General features: G+C 50.7%; 1 protein-coding gene across 22 annotated transcripts in view; it reads left to right on the forward strand.

Moving 5' to 3' along the window:
• The window catches only part of LOC100647135 (voltage-dependent calcium channel type A subunit alpha-1), a 99,372-nt gene that overhangs the window by 34,529 nt on the left and 48,428 nt on the right, over positions 1 to 16,415 (forward strand). The window contains exons 1-2 of one of the 22 annotated variants that reach the window (XM_048404662.1): positions 6,038 to 7,897; positions 7,977 to 8,108. The exons of 19 other annotated variants lie outside the window; for them this stretch is intronic. The gene's annotated coding sequence lies outside the window, so the exon portion shown is untranslated. Of the gene's footprint in view, positions 1 to 6,037; positions 7,898 to 7,976; positions 8,109 to 11,083; positions 11,493 to 16,415 lie in introns of those variants that run through there. 2 more of the 22 variants (XM_048404663.1, XM_048404668.1) reach the window with 2 other exon arrangements.

Consider the following 16,415-nt stretch of genomic DNA (forward strand, 5'->3'; position numbering starts at 1 on the left):
CCTCGAAAGCACGAAAAAGCACGAATCGCAAATTAATATGGAAATGGAGGACGATCGTGGTAAAAAGTTCGATGCTACGAGGCGATGTCCGTACGTGGAACGGCAAACGGGCTTGCGACGAGACATCACGGGCGAGATCGACAACTTTCCTCTCCGTCGCGTAGGATACATCGCATCCGGTGGCTGACTCCGAACGAGGACGAGCGTATTTTATAGCACGGACCGGGTTAAAGAATGTCCAAGGGGTTCGTTGCCGATCGTCACGCTCTTGATACGCCTAAGCTGTTCCACCACCGATACAGATAGAAAAATCGTTTCCTTAACGAAGAAAATTACGTGGAAACGAGATCGTAACGCTGTCTAACGATGTCTACCAATAGAAATATCGCGAGTTTCGCTCGATAAAGCGGTGATTCCAATTTGAAACGAAGGGATAATATCACGAGCGATCGGTGTCGTTGGACCGGTTCCTCGGCGGGTTTCTGCAGCGGATTTCCAGCTGATGTGTCAGCGAGGACGCGGATAGAAGAGCGAAGACGACAACGCTGCTTTGTGTGGCAGAGAGAAAGAGAGACGCAGAGAGAGAGAGAGAGAGAGAGAGAGAGGTAGTAGACGATATCGCAACTAGAAAAAGTACGGCGATGAAGACCGTGGCGAATGTCCCGGCGTTCGACCTGCAGGTGCAGAAAACTTGACCGAGTTTTCGAGGTACACGCGGTGCAGGGCGACCCAGATTTCAGCCCGTCGCTCCCTCTCCGTCGCTCGCTTCGCCGTTTCCCCTTGTTAGCAGCCTTTGCGTATGAAAACTCCCATGCCCGCGTCGAGTGCGTGTCACGACCCTCCCATAACCTATAAACCCCGTATACCGTGACCATCGAGGCTGAATTTATCTCGGCGCGCTCGTTCCCTTGTAACTCGAGCCTTGCGCTTTAATCGTATTCGCATATTTTTTTATATTTTTCTATATATATATATATATAGATAGATAGGTAGATATTATCCATAGACGGGTCGGTTTCTAAACGTTTCGAAGAACGCTGTACGGCGCAATAGATGGAAAACCAGTTTTAACGAGATTTTTCGAACGAATCCAGGGTCTGACGCAGTTTGAAATTTGTTACTCTCTTGGCTTCTCGTTCAAAGTCCGTTTTTCGCTAGTGTTTTTGCGCTTATAAATAGAACGTATTTATATCGCGTTTAGCGTACGGCAGAAAAACAGATCGATGAGCGACGACGGTCCGTCGGTTTCCCTCAGATATCACTGGCACTGATAACATCGATCGTCGTTCGACTGACGTCACGTGTACGCTGAAAACGTGTAAATCAGCCGGCCGATCGTATTTTATCCCTTTCGGAACCTGTTCTCCGTGGATTCTCCGTGTCCGATGGACTCTGAAAATCTGCTCCCAAATAGATAGTCGCGCACGACTTCCTGCCAAGTAAATAGAGCACAGAAATTGCCGCGTGTAAAAATTGTACGAGCAAAGTTTGCCACGTACGTACGTTGGAAAGACAGGGAATAGGCAGAAAGAGAAGAAGAGGCGTTTTAAGCCTCTTTCGGCGCTTGGACTTTACGCGCTCGTAAGCCGCGAGAAATTCGATTAAGCGTTTCTTCGAAGCGATTGCGCGCTAAATGTCTTTCCGTCAGTGGAAGATGCTACGAGTTTTCTTCGACGCGCTATCTGCCACGCGTCGGCTTTCATTTTCGCACGTATATAGAACGTAGAACCGGCTGTCGCGTTGAAAACTTTTGGACGGTCGATCGAGTTTCGATCGGACGCTCGTGAAACGTAAAAGTAACCAACGTCGTTTTATTTGCTTCTACGCAAATTTTTATCAACGTCTGCTCTAAACTATCGAAGCGTCGGTCGAATCGGTTTCAGTCACAGATCCGAATGGAAAACCTATAAATGGCCAATTTATCGGGCTTAATATCCAGCGTTTCGTCGAATCAAAAATGGAAGTTATTGGAGGAAAAATCAATCGGTGAAACAACGTGGAATCAATCGCGGTGCTTCTCGATCGGCTAATCGTTAATTATAAATACGAGGAACGATCGTTGGTTGGTTCTGGAACAACCGCTAGTTTTACGAAGAAACGCGAGATTTCTGGCAAGTTGGCATGGACGATCGGTCTTTCGTATTCCTAGAAGCAATACGTTGCAAGGACGGCGTTTCCACGAAAATCTAATGGGCTGTTCTAATATCTCTGGAACGAGAATGTCATGCGACGGAACTGCGTGGGCGGGCAGTGCAGAAGCGATTACGATGCGTCACCGAAAACCCACGGGCGTCGTATTTTATATTACAGATTTATTTCGAGGTTAGCGACGACGTTGCAGAATCGTTGCGCTACGTTTTTCTTGGTAGAGCCGCGTCACCGACGATACGACGATGGAACCGCAATCGGCCCGAGGTCTGCCAGCGAACGACCAAGTTACGAGCGTCCCGAGTAGCAGACGATCCGTCTGGCTATGTACTCGAAGGGATTATACATTTTCCTCGAGAGCAAAGATCGAACGTTTCACTGGCGTAGTCGAAGCCTGTGTATCCGATCGAATATCCTAGCGAGCGTTTTACCCGCTTCGGTTCAAATTCCACGAATTTCCAATCATCACCGTAGATCAACTCGGTACGCGCGCTCCGAGTCTAAATAATTCATTTTCAGAACGGATTTTACACGATCGTTCGGATACGCGTTCGACGACCGCTAGACGATAGGAACGATAGCATCGCAGTGTCGAAAATATGGCAGTCCGATCGTGCAGCGTAAATGGTCGATTGTCCGCGTAAATGTTGGTTGAAACGAGGCGAGATTCTCGAATTCCACGAGCAATGGGACGGGGCGAGGACGAGAAAAGATTCAGGTGGTTTTTAGTACCTGTCGCGCATCGATCCCCACCTAGCAGCCGACCGGTAGCCGAACTTGGGCAAGTTTAATCGATGGCGTCGCGACGCGAATTCGGCCAGGAACGAGGAAAGAGAAATAATAAAGCGCGCGGAACAAAAGAGAGAGGAGAGGAGCAGACATATTGATTTTATCGCGTTCGCGTGCACCGGATAGTATCGTCTCGGTCGGCGAGCAAGTCGCGCGTATCGCGAACGATAGTTTGCTAAACGACCCAAATAAAAGCGGCGAGAGAAGAGCATGTCGGCGTGGTCGACTGGCTCGACTTGGCTCGGTCAAATCGTACAAATTTTGCAAAACGGTACGCACGAACGAGCATCCACGGTTTCGTACGCTGGCGGTCGAAGCGACCAGCGAGTTAGCAGTTACGCTGCTAGCGTAACATCGCCGAACGTTTTCGTTCGAGATGATAAAACAACGATCAATGCCAGGAATTGAACGTCGGACGAACGATGCGCAAGAGCCGAAAACGCTTGGAGTAGTAGAGGCGTACAAGTCGATAACCGGGACGATCACCTGCATTCGAACGAGAAACGGAGACGACGACAAACTCCGGTTCGATCTGGCGCCGCTTATCGGTCGCGGTGGTCGAATCTTTGAGACGCGTTACGAGAGTCGGTTATCCTCTCGAGGTTCGTTCGAGGAATCGAAAAGGACGACTCGCTAATCTCGTGGAACGTACCGCGCGAACGGTCCAACACTATGCGTTCGCACGGAACGTACATAGCTAGTAACGTAGCGTAAGGTAACGCGATCGGTCAAAAGGAAGGAGGAAACGGAAAACGGGAGGAGGAGAGGATCGGCGAGGGCGAGAGGGAGGGAGGGTGAGAGCGAACGAACGCGCGCAAGCAGGAGAGAATCGTCGAGTAGATGGAAGGGAGAAAGAAAGGAAGAGAGAAACGGGGGAGGGAAGGGAAGCAGCGGGAGAATCGGAGGGTCGTACGTATCGCATCAGGGTGTATGCACCGAAGAGGGGTAGGCCGCGGCGGGGGTCACGGAGTGCGCTGACCTACTGTTCCACATTCGTCGTACAGAGCAGCCTTTCCGAACTTCGTAGCGGAGCGAACCCAGAAACCCAGAACTCTGCCTGCCCCTGCACCCTTCAGCTTCGCTGTCCCTCGACCGCTAACCCTCCCTCGTTCCTTCCTACGAACCCGTCTCTCTTTTACTTCCTCTTTCTCGCTTCCTCTCCCTCCCCGCCGCTACCGCTGTACCCTTGCTTCCATACAGTCTCGCGGATTTAAAGCCGAATCCTTTATACCGTGGAATCGCGCGAAACGGCGCAGCCATCCGAGCGCATCGCATCGCGACGCTATGACTTTCTTTTTCTTTTCTCTTGCTTTTTTTTCTCTCCCCCTAAATAAACGAGCACACACAGAGGCACACGCACTCCAGCGAGCATCCAAGCCGTGCGTTTGTTTCTTCCGCCTAAAGACCTGTCGACTCTGTCCGTCCGAGATTACGTGGACGATGGACCGACCGTTTATCGGAAAATAAGGACTTTACGGCGTTCCGAGATTCATCGATGAGCCGTTGATTGCGTTCGTTCTCGCGCCGCGTCGGTAATCTGGTTCGATTTCGGCCACCGGCCGGAAGCTACTTCGTATCCGATAGATAACCCGATATATGGCGCACCGAGAACCTTGATCGATCAGAACCGACTAAAAGAATATACGAGATTTCGAGTGATCGCGAGTATATAACCTGTTTCGCATGAAACTTATATACCCGTAGAACGCGTTACACGCGACCAACGAGTCTCTGAAGGAAATGGTATAGCGAAGGAGACGAGTCGGTTGATCGAGAAACGGGAGAGGAGGTTTCTTTTAGCAACGGTCCGTTCGTTACCTGGTTTCGTTCGCAAGGGCAATTAACGATATTGGCGCTATGGGATCGTTGAACCAGTCGAAGCAGCTGATGTTTTCCTCGTAGCCGACGGCATGTTAAATAATCATTGTGGGACGGTGCTTCGTGATCTTGAGGCGCCAAATGCGAATCACGATTACCGGTATTGGCAAAGATGGTTTTCTATGAATTATTCGACAGGCGGAAAGGGTGGACGGGGCGCCGGGATTGCATGGAACGTTCATGCACCCCGAAAGCTCGTCTCCCTTCCCTGCGTTTGCAAGCGCAGTGGCGCATGTCTGTTGACGGTGCCGGCAGTATCGGTTCGACGTACACCTACGAGAGCGAAAGCTCACTTACGGTCACGAATTCTTACGCACACCGGCGATCCAGCCGTGCGTTCTAACACCTGATCGCAAGAACAGCCAAACGTCTTTTCTTACGCGTCCATTGCTTTCGAAAATGAGTCACCACCGAACATTCTTCTTCGATTAGCCGTCTTGCTTGAGTCGGCGGCTATTTCAAAAATTTGCTGTCTTGGTAAATGAAAAAGTCGTACAAAAAGGCCATCTTTCTTACAAGAAACCGTATCGGGGCTTTGAAGAGTCGTTCGAATTCAAGCGGTTCGAGCGTAACGCGTGACGTAAACGGCACGTGTTTCCAATGGACTAATAAGCGTCGAACACGTTGCGCGGGAACTATAAGCAAGAACTAGTTTACAAACTTTGCACGCTGCTTAGTTTACGACACGGTCGATAATAATAGAAAAATAGATAATAATAGAAAAAGTATGCTCGTTACGTATCGACAGGTCGTTGGAATCTACCGAGCAACGATCATAATTCAAAACAACGTAAACAATGTGGAAGAACGCCGGTTACATAGTAAACCGATATGTAAACTGGCTGGAAAGACGCGCACGCGAAAGAACGACATCGACGCGTGCTTTAAAATTCCTGTGAAATTTCAAATGAAACGTTTCGGAGGGTGCCTCGTGGATGGCGATACGCACCTGTTCCTCCCCACTTGAGGGCGAAAGGCGAGGAGAGACGAGGATAAAGCAACGTGGCGAACGAGAGCGAACTTGTCGATTGGAAAGAGAGGGTAACAACTCGGTTCTGGGAAGGGACGGGAGTGAAAGAGGAGAGCGCGCGCGCGCCAAAGACAGAGAGGGAAAGGGAGACGGATATATAGGGAAGGGGGAAAAATCGCGAGAGAAAGAGAGAATGAGAGAATGAGAGAATGAGAGAATGAGAGAGGAGAGGGAGGTGGAAAGTAGCGGACAGAGGAACGGAAACGCTGAACCGCGGAATTTCGAGGCGGACGAGGAGAGAAGCTCGCGAGGCCACGAGGCTAGAGAGCAACGAAGAAGCGGCGCGAAAATCGGTCGAAGAGAGGAGGACGAAGCGCGGCAAGGAGGAAGGAGGAGAACAGAGAAGAAGCGAGAGGGTGAATTCGCGGAGGAGGACGAAGAGCCGCGTAGCCGAGAGGGAAGCAAGAGGGAAGGATATCGAGGGAGAGGAAGAAGAAGAGAGCGAGCGAGAGAAAGGGGGCGCGAACGGTCGGTAGTGGTGGCAGCGAAGGAGAAAGAGAGCGGGAGAGAGAAGGCAGGTATAGCGAAAAGGGACGGAGAAGGCGTGTGTAGGTGGTGGTGGAAGTGCGAGAGAACGTAGTCGAGCGACCGTCCCGCTGTGGCCACGAGCTCCGACGCTCGGGGAACGTAGGTAGTGCGTGAACTTCCGGCCGAGTGAAACGGACAAGAGAGAAAGGGGAAAGGAGCAGAGAGAAGGACCATTCGATTCCCTCGGAAAGTTCGTTCGGAATCCTCCCTTTGGCTCGGTTGGACTTTGGGATCGCGCGCATCGCCGATGATCCGCGACCACGGGCCTTGAAAAGCGCTCGCGGCGCGCCGACGAGGACGAGGACGAGAGACGAGAGGGCGCGAGCACAAAATACGAAGAGAGCGTAGTTTGTTTCGTAAGTTGGGAAACGCGGGGGAGCAGCAGCAGGCGGAAGGATCGGGATCGGGATCGGGATCGGGATCGGAATCGGGATAGGGATAGGGATCAGGATCGGGATAGGGATCGGGATAGGGACCGTAGGAAGGAGGACACGGAGACGACGCGAACGCGGACGCGAACGTGAACGTGGACGTGGACCCGGAGGTGGACGCGTGGACGCGAAGCAGCGTGAATCGGATCGAATACGGTGGAAAGAAGAGAACGGGCGAGTGATTGCGCGACGAGGAGAGGGAGAGAAAGTGTGCGAGTGTCGGTGAAGGGGTTTTCGTGGTCGCCGCTCGGTCGCCCTCGGGGACGCTGAGGGACGCGAGTGCGTTTGTTATGCGTACCAGAACGTGGTACAGTGGCGGTTGACGGCGGCGGTGACGAAGACGAGGACGAGAACGAGGACGAGGACGAGGACGAGAATCGACAGACGAGGAGAAAGTACGAGGAGGAGGAGGAGGAGAAGGAGGAGGAGGACAGGAACGGCAGGATCGGAAGCAGCGACCGCTTCCAAGGAGGACGTGGACGCGAACGAGGAGGCGGAGGAGGAGCTGGAGGAGGAGGAAGTGGCGGTGGAAGAGGAACAGGTGCGAGTGCGAGTACGAGTGCAAGAAGCGCGGGTGCGGGTGTGGGTGCGAGTTCGGGATCGGGACCGGGATCGAGATCGGGATCGAGAACGGAAGCAGGAGCCGAGGAGAGAAAGAAGGAATCGACCTCGTTGCGAGACCGATCGAGAGTGCGTTCTTGTGTGTTGTCGCACGGGAGGAGGGGAGGGAGACTCGAAAGGGAGGAAAGGCGACGACATCGGCGACGAGGAGGAAGAAGGAGAGGAAGAGAGGTGCTGGAGGAAGACGAGGAAGAAGAAAAGGAAGGTAGTGGTTGGTTTCGCTTGTCTCGTCGTCGAGATCCACGGAGTTTAGAGCTTAGGAGAGAGGAAGAGGCACATCCCCCCTTCTCTTCTCTCTCTCCCTCTCTCCAGTTTCTCTGAGTCTCTGCGAGCGATCGTATTTGCGCGAACGAGCGGTCAACAGGAAGAAGAAACGATCGGAACGACGCGCGTACGTCGACGGTTCGACCACCGACCATACGAAGAAACGAAGAAACGAAGAAACGAAAAAGGATATCGAAGAGAAAAAGTGGTACGTGGTGATTTTTTTCCGTTTCCGTTTCTTTCTGTTCGTTTTTACTGGCAAGGGCTACTCTGTGTTCGTCGTGCAGACGAAACCTTTCGTCGAGTGTAGTGTGGTTTCTTAAAGTGGTGCCTCAGCACGAAGAGGGAATCGCCAGCAGGGCAGAGGCTCGAACGCATGTAGGAACATGGCCGCAACCAGCCCCTGCCTCCCTCTAGAGGTGAGTTCAGCGAAACCGGGACGGCTCTCATTCCGATTCTTCGCCCTAGCGATTTCGTTGCCAAATCATTCTCCGTCGTCTGCAACGCTCTTCCCTTCTCTGTCGCTCGAACGTTGTCGACCAACGTTCGTCGTCGTTACGCGATTACAAATCCTTCCGTCTTACGTTACGATCTGTCGTTGTCGGTACATCACCTTCGACACCGTTCGTTTTCCTTTCTTTCTATTTATCTTATTCAACGTCGACAAACCTTCTGGATGGAGCCGTTTGCTCGTACTCCACGTTCGAGTCGGACTACCGGTGTGTTCGTTTTACCGCACCAGCGTGTACCGACTCGTCGCGTTCCGTCGAGAAGCTTTTCCACGCTTCACTCCGCTCGATCCGCGCGAAACGAATCGCTTTGTCCATCGCCGTATCAACTCGAGAGATCCGTTGCACGTCGCCAAGTTTTCGGAACTCGAGTCAACGATTCGAAGCATCGAATGCGGTGCTGTTTCTCGTTTGACCTCTTTACGAGACAGCGTAACACGGCGGGGTTCAATCGGCTCTTATCCGTTCGACGTATAAACATTTCAAGAACGCCGGCTTACCTTACCTCTACCTTCGAGTATCTCGTTCGTTCGTTCGTTCGTTCGTTCGTACGAAAGATTCGAACCAAAGGGAAACGAACGTCCGAGATCGATTCTATTCCGATTCTTTGAAAAATTCTGTCCATCGATTCGGTGCTCGTTCGATGGATCGGAAGAAAAAAAAAAAAATTACCGGCAAACGACGTGTCACGATACATCGATGAGTCGTTTCTCCGTCTCTGTCTGTCGTATCGCGTTGGCCCCGTTTATCCCACCATTCTTATCGAGCTTTCATCGCGTCGCTTATCAGCCAGTGCTGTCTGTTCGTGTCCACGAATGCAACGTAGCCGACCAGTTAAAGGGAACGCCACGATCGCTACGCAGAAGTCGCGAACGCTCATCCTCGTCAATGTTTTTGCGTCTGTCGTTCGTCTCCTTCTTTTTTTCTCTCTCTCTCTCTATCTCTCTTTGCTACCTTGCTTCGTTAAGCATCCGTCAAAGAAGCGATCGTATTTCCCGAAGGAGGGAGGAATCCTCGAGTTTCTGCGACAGACCTACGCTCACGCCTACGCACAGGCTGTCCTCTTTTTGCCCTTTAATCGTATCGATTAAATTCTGATGCGTCGCTTAATGGATCGAACCTTTGAACCTAACTTCTCCGTGAATAATTGCTTTAACGTTGTTCGGTGTTACGGTTGCGCGACTCGCTGGAAAAAAAAAGTTGAACAAGTATTTTCAAATTAATAGCGTCTGCGAGGATAGGCAACGAAAGGAGAGATAAGCAACGCGTATCGTAATATTTGTTCCGTTTAAAGGCAGAATCTGGTTGCACGCTCGGTCGCAGCGACGTTACCGTAATTCGGCGAAAAATGATTCAAAGTTTTTGCCATGTTACGAGGTCGTAAGGACGCGTGTTTAAACGGCCAACGGTTCCCGGTAACGAAATACCTAGAGTCCCGTGCTACTATTAGAAAATATCTGTAAACACGAGTGTATCGACTTTTAGAGTCACGATCGACCAAGAAAATTAACTGCCGAACTATTAGGCTTTCAACGTGAATTCCATTGCCTACAAAGAATACTTGGTTGCGGTGGAAATCTCTGGTCAGACGGTAGCGTTCTTCGATTTTCGTCGAACGGAAATTCTACTTTTATTAGCGGCGTTTTACCCACGAAATCGTATAACACGGAGTACGTACGGCAGGTGTCCGCGTCGCATAATCGACCGTGTTAAATAATCGGCGAGAGAACGAGACTAATTAGAAACGAGTAGCGACGTTCATCCTGCACCGCGTCATTTTTCTTTCGTGCGCTCGCCACTTGCGAATACGTAAAGGTCGTAATTTGGCAATTTATTTTATACGGAGCGATTTATCGTTTTCGTTAAAAGGTCGAGCAATCGCAAGCGTTCGTAGCCACGCGACCGATCGAGCTTCGTCTCTGAAATGCTCGGGCTAACCGGCTCCTGGGACTGTCTTAAATTTTTACACGTCTCCATCGAAAATACCTGAAAATAAAGGTCGACGACCCGAATCCAAACTGTTTTCGACGTGTCGCCTCTATCTTTGACTCGATCGTCGACTTTAAATAGTGCGCTTTCTAAGATGAAACTCATGCCCTGATATTTGGCGAAACGGACGGGGAAGGGGAATCGCACGAATTGTCGTTAAGGCGATGAGAATGTCGAAGATAGCGCTCGAAGCAATTGAAGTTGGAAAACTACACGCACGATGTTTGGGCTTCGTGGAATACCTAAAAGTGAAAACTCGCTGCATCCGAGCAACGAGTAAACCGTCAACCGTCGGGATAATTTGCGTGCGATCAAAATTTCCACGCTCGTATAACGTACAGCGCATAGATACGGGCAACGTAATATCCTTTCTGAAAGGTTGCGTCGAGGATTGCGAAAGGAGGTCGAAGATCCCGGTTCGAGTGTCCGACTGGACGTTAATTTATTAGAGATCCGTAAGGCTGGTTTGTCACGTAAAAGCCGGCGTTACGTAACTGTCAATTAAATAATGGCTCGAAGCGTGCCGGCCGGTCGTTTTGTCGTTCGTTCGGTTAATCGCGTCCCCCGTGCATCCAATCTCGATTCGATCGATCTAATGGACACGTTCGAGCGTGACTATTTCCAAGATAATATCGGCGAATAGCGCGAAAAAGCGAATCGCTTTTCCGTTCGTGTCACGTAAGTCGTCGCATTGTTTCGTCGGCGGTGAATTTTTATGAACTTGGACTCGAGAGATTCTCGATTCCTTGTGTTTCTCGTTGGAATTGTTTCCGCTAACCTAGTCGTTGCCAAAGAGTGTGTGTGTGTGAGAGAGAGAGAGAGGCGAAAATTTCTTATGTAGGCAAGAGGAGAGTCTCGACGATCTCGAGGAAGAAAGCTCGTGCCTAACTGACGATCCAAAAATTGCATCGGACGTTTTGGAAGGGCGAAGGAGGACAGCCCCTGTGGCGGAACGCTCTCTCGCCCCCTCGTCGCCAACGTCTCGGATCGTAAAAAGCCGCGAAATTGGGTCGAAATTTCTAGGAAAGCGTTACGTCGACTCGTATCAGGCCGATTGTCGAGGCTGATTGCTTTGGTGAGATGGGCCGAGCTAGCTGGCACGGAGGTTGGCAAGAATGGCGAAGGCAGTTGGTGCGCGGCACGTGTGAGAGCGGCCAGGCTTGGATTCGCAGTTGGTAGGACTGGCTCTGACGCCCGTAAAACGGGGAGTACGACGACGCTGGAGGAGTCATGGACGAAGGAAGAGGACGCGCGACGGGGGTGGAAGAGGATCGCTCGAGCGGCCGAGGAGGGGCCGAAAGGGCGGTATGAATGAACGATCGATAGATATATAGTTACTTGCTGCCAGGTATCCACCTTTCCGTGTATTTTCTCGGCAGACGCGAGACTATTCTTCCCAAAAGAATCTCGATTCCCTCCCAACGACGTGGCTTTTATCCTCGGGGTTTGCCTACAACGGGATTAAGCTCGCCTGTGTATCTTCGACAGGTTTTTCTTCCGAACGGTTTTATTCTCTCAAACGCACGCTCTTCTCTCTTCCCCGCGTCTATTTTTTCCTTCTTTCGCTCTTTCGCCACTTTGATCGACCGTTTGACGCGAAGCTCGCAGAAAGTTGCTGGTTATCAGGCGCCGCGATTCCATTTTGCAAGTTGCTTTGGTCGAGCGAAGATTTATTCGTCGAAACTATCCAACGACGGAGGAAATAAACTCCATCTCGATCGTAGTATCGCGAGAGTAATTACGCGAGTCGCTGTCGGTGACAGCGACGTAGATCGGTCGCGGAGTGTTTCGCGTTCGGAGGAACCAGTCCGTTGGCCTGCGTAAGTACACCGACGATTACGCTGGCGATTCTATCACGAAACTAAATGATTGCTCGGCCGGGAAACTTTGGCAACGGATCGGTCTGCTATCGAAACGAACCGTGCTCCGTAAAATCCGATCTCGTTTTGCATTTCAAACGAACGGAGATTACGCTCGAATTTCATCGAACTTTTCAAAGCGATTCCTGTAAATGGGCAAATACGCTTTCACGAGTTGCGCGATCGCCAACGTTTTTAGACACGCGAAAGAACAGAGAGCCGTACGACTCCTAACGACATATTTAATAATTCGAAAGCCGGCACGAAGCTTTCGGTTCCGCCCTGTACCGGTGATCGGCTAGATCGATATCGCGAAAGTTTCTTTGTGCACCAGGTCAACGGTGAACGCGTAGTGTGCGTGCACACGTTTCGACTATAGCAGGCTAGTTCGCACATACACGTCCTTCGTACATAATAAAGCTCGCATATTCCCTGGGGTCGACTATGCCACCGTAGGGATGCCTTTTACATCCACGATGATATCGCGCGCGCGTGCGTTTAATACTCACGGTTAGATCCGCTTCGTTCGTTTAACCTAATTGCCATCGTAGTTTCGTTGGATACAATGGGCGTCGGGCATACACGTACGTAGACATCGCGTGCAGTGTTTTTATTATCACCGGATAAAGAACCTCGAGGTTAGTTTCATCGGATCGGGCGCCGGAGAACGTTTCAGGAAAGAGGCGAGGGTGAAAGCGGCGGTATCGTCCACGAGTGACGCGTGGCTGTCAACATTTTCCGCGCAACTGCTACCCGTGTCTTTCGAACTCGTTGGTTTGCGAATCCGACAAAGTCAAAGGTCCTTTCCATAAATAGAAGAATCGTAGATCGAGGAAAGTTAGGCGAAACGTGGCAACCTCGACCGGCATTCGTCCACGTTTCCACCTTCTTATTTCCTGGAATATCGTGCGAGATGTGGAGAGTTGAAATTCCAGCGACAAAAGGGGCAAGCTGACATACGTAAGGCACGTTGCGTGGCGAAGGACGCGGGTTCTCGCTTCCCCTCTGCCGATGACCAATGGCGCTCGAATGCTTGGTGACCTCGTGGCGTAGGCGAAAGAGAATCCTGCCAGCGAATGCGTATATTATCGCGTGTTTGCGTGTATGCGTACATATACTGCGCATACGTCGACTTCGGCTGTGTTCCGGATCGTCCAACTCTCTACCACTCCCCCCACGCCTCTCGATCCTCCGTGCCCTCCTCTTGGCTCTCTTCTTCTATCTTTTCTCGTACCACTTGGCAAAAGCTGGAGACACCGAGTCGCCCCGGTTGACCTTACTATTGACAAGGGCGACATCCCTGATTTATAAACCTTGGGCAGCGTAAGGAAACGAGCTTCGCGTTCTACGATACAAATACGTTGTTGGGGCAGATGTAGAAGCGGGTTTTGCCGATTTTGTTTTTAAGAATTCTTCGTCCCCGCGCTTGTCCATCCGGAAGAGGTTGCTCTACGAACAGCGATAGGATTAACGGGGTAACAGACGAGCACCGAAGAAATCTTTCCGATGGAATTTGTAAAGCGCTTCGCCGCGAAAGAAACGTAATTGATACCGCGCTACGAGCGCGGTGGAAAGTTTGAACAGCGGTAATTTATCGTGTGTCGTATTGGAAAAGTAAGAACGCTAATGTAAAAAACTGTGTCGACTCTTCCTTCTCCCTCTCCCGCACGCTATCTCAACGATCTAAATAATCGTTTAAGTTACGTCGGTGTTATAACGTCATAGTTCAAGGATTTGAAAAGCGCGATTCAGCGTTCCAACGACGCGTCTGGTTTCGTGGAACGTGGACGGCACGCGTCGCGTTCCCGCGTCCGACAACGATTCGCTTTCGGTTCGGCGAAGCCGACTAGCCGCGCTTTCAATTAGACGAATCGCGATTCATCGAAGGCCGAGAGTCGTATCATTCGTGCTAGAATGTTATAGTTCAAGGATCCCGTTGTCTACATCGAATGGCCTCGCCATCTATTTATTCGAGTTGCATTCCCCGGCGTTTTCTAGAATTCATCGCGTAACGACAATGCGAATCGACGCGTTCGAAACGTTGGAATTTGTCTCGGGATCGAAGTAAAATCTTTGGTCGAAAATGCGTTGCGATCGAGTAGAAAGAGATCGATTCGGAGCAGACGCGTCCTGCCAAAAGCGGTACGAGAAGCTAGACGTTTGGAAGGCGCGGTAGAAAGGGCAGCGCTTGGCACGTCCGATCTTTTAAGTAGTACAAGTACGTGCGTGGTCAGACTAGCGAGAACAGCTACGGAAACGAGTTTGGCACACGCGCTACCGTAAGTACCAACTTTGCCATCGTAGTTTCTTTAATGGCTCGTTGGAATATTCAAACCTTGGCGGAGATTATCATTTACAGCTTTTCTCGTTGCGATTGACGAGATTTACAACGCAACGATAACGTTCCGACAAGTCGAACGTCGCGTAATTTTAATAAAAAGGGGGAAAAAAGTGGCAACGTCTGTCGGGTTGATATCGAATATTCTCCGGTTACGCGTCTCTAGTATATATAAAATTTTAATTGAAGATATTTGAAATAGATCGGTAGGTCAGCCGGTCAACTTCGAAGGGGAGGAGCGGTACAGTAAATCATCGGACTAGTTGTTCGACGCGCTTCAACTTTCCGGGAAATCTAAATTCGATTTTCCAACTTTATCGCTGTGAAAACAAACTCGTAATCGTTTGCACGTCGAGATATTGCGCGGAATTTCCACGAGTACGTCGCGTTATCGCATCCATTGACTCGGCAAAAATTGTTTTAGTCGCAGAAATTTCTAGGAATTATACGTGTACCCGAATTTGCATATTCTAATTAGCATCCTTCGGCGAACAGTGAACGGTCGGTTAATCGGTTCCCCTTATCAATGAATACGAGCTTCTTGGAACGGTTCTTTCACGGTCGCGTGTTTCGCTCATTCACTCGCGTCAGTCACCAAATCATCCATTCGAATACGTGGAACGACCGTTGCCGCCTCGTGCTTTATTTTCCGATTCACGAAACCTTCCTTCGACCTCCCGCCACCTTCTTCCTCCCGCCTCTTTCTTCCTTGCTCCTCCGCTGCGAGTCACGTAGGATTTCGCAATCCTCGAGCTGCCACGCGCGTTTCCCGCCGACCGCCACGATACGCGTAGGAGGAAATTTCGAGAGGTAGCCAGCAACGTCACCTCTGTAATGCCTGTCTTTGGTTACGTGTCCTACTCGATAGGAATCGAACGGCAACGTCTCGCCAACGTTCGGCTTCGCTACACGAAAATAGGTCACTCAGGTCCTAGATACATAGGTATCGAAATGGTTCGTCTTTGATAGGTCCATACGTATCGTCGAGTGATCAAATCGCGTTTAAAGATACTGGAAGAACGGGCGATTTTACCAATGTCCGCGCTAACCGAGGAATCGAGGGAAGACGAAGCAGCGGCTGATTCTCTCTAGAGCGCTAAAACGAAACGTATCCGCACTGGTTGGTGCAACTTCTTCGGAAATGGCGTGTGTGGCGAGGAGCGTGGGCGTGGGACGAGTCAGACGTCTGGCCATGACGTTGTTCCATCCCCTTCCCTTCTCTTTCTCTCGATTCCTCTTTCTCGGTCGCTGTTCGTCCGAAAGAGTTAAAATCATAGATGCGCGTCTCGCAGCAGCGTTTCGAGACGTTCTCAGGCGCCAGACGATCTCGCTCGTTTATAGCCGTCCCCTTTCGTCTCGACGTTACGAGCCACATAGTTATACAGCTTTATCCTCGGTCGTGACCGGTGCTCGAGCACTCGCCAATCTGGAGACAACCCTGCCAGGAACCCTCTTCCCCTTCCCAACGTTCGCTCGTCCTTCTTTCACATTCTCATTCACTTTTTTTCCATCGCCGTTGCTCGTCGTTGAATCAGCAAACTGTCGGCGACCGCGAACGATCGACAGATCGTCCTCCCTACGAATTTTCGTGTCGCGCAAATCTAATTAATTCTGCCATCTGATCGGATTGACTCGCACACGTCGAGCAGAGAACAGTTTCGATCGACAGTTTCCCGACCGTTTATAAGTTTACGCGACGGATTTCTTCGCGTTCGGGAGTTAGGCAAATATTTGCAGGGCCAGCGATCGCGCCTCTTTCGCGCGTTTGCCCTGGGCTTGCCAGGGCTGTTTTGCGTTTCGACGTTTTTCGACTCGATATCATCGGCTGCGACATTCGATTTTATATGATTTATAGCATTCCACTATGCAACGTCAGTTAACCGGTCGTAAATTACCGCAACGATATCGATCTTTCGCGCGTAAATCAACTGGCATCATTTTAAAGTATATGTCCAATTTGTTAAAACATTCGGTGAAAATAAACGTTCGATTTTTCGTTATACTCGTTCGTAGCTTTCGATCTACGAAAGT

Source organism: Bombus terrestris, chromosome 3 (assembly GCF_910591885.1).
Source record: "Bombus terrestris chromosome 3, iyBomTerr1.2, whole genome shotgun sequence".
In the NCBI taxonomy this organism is placed as follows: Eukaryota; Metazoa; Arthropoda; class Insecta; order Hymenoptera; family Apidae; genus Bombus; species Bombus terrestris.